General features: G+C 40.5%; 1 pseudogene; it reads left to right on the top strand.

Annotated features, from left to right (window-relative positions):
* LOC114619118 overlaps positions 1-2963 on the top strand; it is a 3577-nt pseudogene extending 614 nt beyond the window's left edge.
* The last annotated feature ends 274 nt before the right edge of the window (positions 2964-3237 follow it).

Genomic DNA, 3237 nt, shown 5'->3' with positions numbered 1-3237 from the left:
GAGAGAGAGAGAGAGAGAGAGAGAGAGAGAGAGAGAGAGAAGAATTTGATTTGAGGGGTTTGTGTGAAGATGGCTCACTGAATGATGCCTTCCTCTGACTGTCATATGCACATGGATGGTGTGTGTGTGTGTGTGTGTGTGTGTGTGTGTGTGTGTGTGTATGTCCACGGTGGACACATTTGATTTGAATTTCACAGTCAAAGGAAAGGCATCAGGATCCATTGAACAGCATAATGGCATGAAGAAAGCAGTGTTGTGGGACAATTAGAGTAGGATTTATGGGATTACATATGGCAATCCAGATGGCAAACCCTCTAGTTGCAACGATTCTTTCTTGCCAGTACAATGAGCAGTGAGATAACTGTAAAGGGAAAGGCTGAAGGCTGGCAGCAAAGTGGGCCATGTTGGAGAAGAGGACCTAACAGAAGGAATCAGATTGGAAGGACGCATACTTAATAACCAGCTTATGACAAGGCTGTGATGTAACATTCTGATATAGTGTACCCAAAGGAACCCAAAAGGAACAAGTAAAGCCAGAAAAACGGGAAAGCTGAAATAGTGAGCAACCATTATTACCTGGCCGAATGCCTGCCACTCCGACCCAGTTTTCATACATGCCACCATCATTTTGAACTGCCTAGAATTTCATGTTTTCCCATCCTTCTAGACTTTGGCTTAGAACAACTCATTTTCTTGAATGCATCTTTTGTAAGCAGAATGTCAACCAAAGATATTCAGGCCATGGTCTCTGTAAACATGCTGCTGTGTAGCAAGGAGGACTTTTGAAAATTCAACAGTTTTTATAGACCTCAAGACAGGCAGGGTGACCCTGAGCAGGCCAATTGTAATCAGAGAACTTTTCTTGGCTGTAGTTAGAGAGCTCGAGAAAAAGGAGGAAAAAAAGAAATGTCAGACGTGAAATGTGAGAGCAAGTCACAGCCATTACATCCCCTTTTGCTGGAGGGAGAGGTGATGGGAAAACTGTGAGAAGGAATGAGGGTGGACTGCAGGAGCAAAGATTGCCCTCTGGCTAGCAGCCAGTGAGGAAATGAAGACCTCTGTCCTACAAAGGTAAGCGAGTGAATTTCTTCAACAACTGAAGAGGCATGAAAGCAAATTCATCCCCAAGCCCCAGAAATAAATGCAGTTATCATGTCATAGACATCATGACACTCAAAGCATAGAAACCATCCAAGCCACACTGTCCCCAGATTGATTTCATACATACATAAAAGTGAAATGATAAATGGATTTTCTGGACCTGGAAAGATGGCTTGGTAGTTTAGAGCACTAACTGTTCTTACAGAGGAGCTGGGTGTGGTCCTTAGCACCTACTTAGTGGCTCACAACTCTCTCTAAGGGTAGTTCCATGGGATCTATGCTTTATTACGGCCTCCACGGGCACTGTATACATGTGATGCACACACACACACACACACCAAAGTAAAACACTAATATGCATAATATAAAAAGAAATAAACCTGAAAAAACATATTTTTTTTAAAAAAATCCAAACTTCATATGATAGTACAGCTAGGGCAGCCATAGAAAACTAACATAGCACCCTTTACACCCTGTTTCAATATTATGCTTGTGGGCAGATTTTATGACTATGACCACCAATCACTATTGTGTCAGAATGGTTTAGGAATCACATGATCATGTGTTGCTTGAGGCAAGATGATTAGAAGATATTAGATTGGTCACAGTATGTGAAGGAAAAAATAATTACATAATCTCAAATTCCTTGAAAAAACATCATTGAACACTAAGGGAACTGTAATCATAGCATAACTCCTTGGGTCAGTGGTGAATGTGTTTCCATTATCTCACAATGATAGCTTTGCATTGTGGTATAACTCTATTGTTGTATGAATGAGGTTGTAAGTAGAATAAATCTTCATCTTCTACTCTAAGATGGCAATAAAGCCATGCTAATGAATGAAAAGATAACTATGCACATGTGTTATTTAGAAACATGGAAACAATTAAAAAGTAAAAGTTAAGTACACAAGCTAAGAGGGCAGATGAGCTGGGAACTTCTGCGCATGTGTAATGAGACCCCTTTGCCTGCCCTTTAAGGTTCCACTATGTTCTCACAGGGAGCATTGCTGGGCTGTTGGCCTGTGCCTTGCAGATGCAAGGGATCTAAGTTGGAAACATTGGAACTTCGAAAGATATTAGCAGGAGACTGAAGTGCATCAGAAACATCCAGAAAATTACCAAGTCTGTGACGACTGTGCCAGCTGAGAAGTATATCCATGCTGAATGGGAGATGGAACTGGCTGAAGTTTATGAAACAAGTTCCTTGATTCCATCTAAGAAAGTAGGATGATCATAAGGAGCACGAAGACAAGAAGAAACACACAATTCTTTATTAATATGTCCTTAGATCCAAGGCTTTGCGGTCCTAACCAGTTTTTAGTGGCTACCCTCACAGCCACTGGAAAAGAAGTTATGCTTGTTAGATTGGTGAAAAAAATCAGGGGCAGACTTTAAGGGACTCACTCTAACCAGTTTTGGGTATCATTCAAAGATGTGGGGCAAAGGTCCCTACTTTTGGAGACGTGTCATTGTTCTTGGATTGTCAAATTCTGGATATGTGTTTGATGAAGGCTTTATCATTTTTAAGCAGTTCAAGTCTGTTATCTCCTATAAGACAGAAGAGAAGCCCATTTATCAATCAATATCATTGCAACTGCTGAAAGCATGAACATTTATGATGGCATGGATGCTGATGTGCTGCAGAATTACCAGAAATATAGTTTGAACAATGGTATCTACTACTACCTGAAGGAGTCTGCCACAATGAGTGTACTGCCAGGATGATGACTGTGAACAACGCCAAAAAGAGCACTTCTGATATGATTACCAACTTGATATTGATGTTCAACTGCATCTGCCAGGCTGTCATCATACAGGAGATGATTAAAACTATCCCTGGGGCCACTGCTCTGGATTAATAGAAGTCAAGATGCATCCTCAGACGAGAGGTAAAGAAAGAAAACTCAGCAAGCTGATTTTGACTGATTGTTGTCTTTGTTAGAAGAAAGATGGTCCACTGGGTTACAGAGACAGCAAGGAGTTTATCAACTATCTTACATCAAACAATTTACCATGAGAAAAAATTAAAAGTTAAATGTGGCACATATGTGGACAGAGGAAGAACTGGAGATTTGTTCGATAGGAGAAGTGACATAATATTGCAACACATATTACTTTTGTAAAAACAAAGAC

This window comes from Grammomys surdaster, unplaced genomic scaffold (genome assembly GCF_004785775.1).
Source record: "Grammomys surdaster isolate TR1022 unplaced genomic scaffold, NIH_TR_1.0 147, whole genome shotgun sequence".
NCBI classification, from domain to species: domain Eukaryota; kingdom Metazoa; phylum Chordata; class Mammalia; order Rodentia; family Muridae; genus Grammomys; species Grammomys surdaster.
Note: the sequence above shows the minus strand (reverse complement) of the source record. Positions and strands in the feature narration are given on the sequence as shown.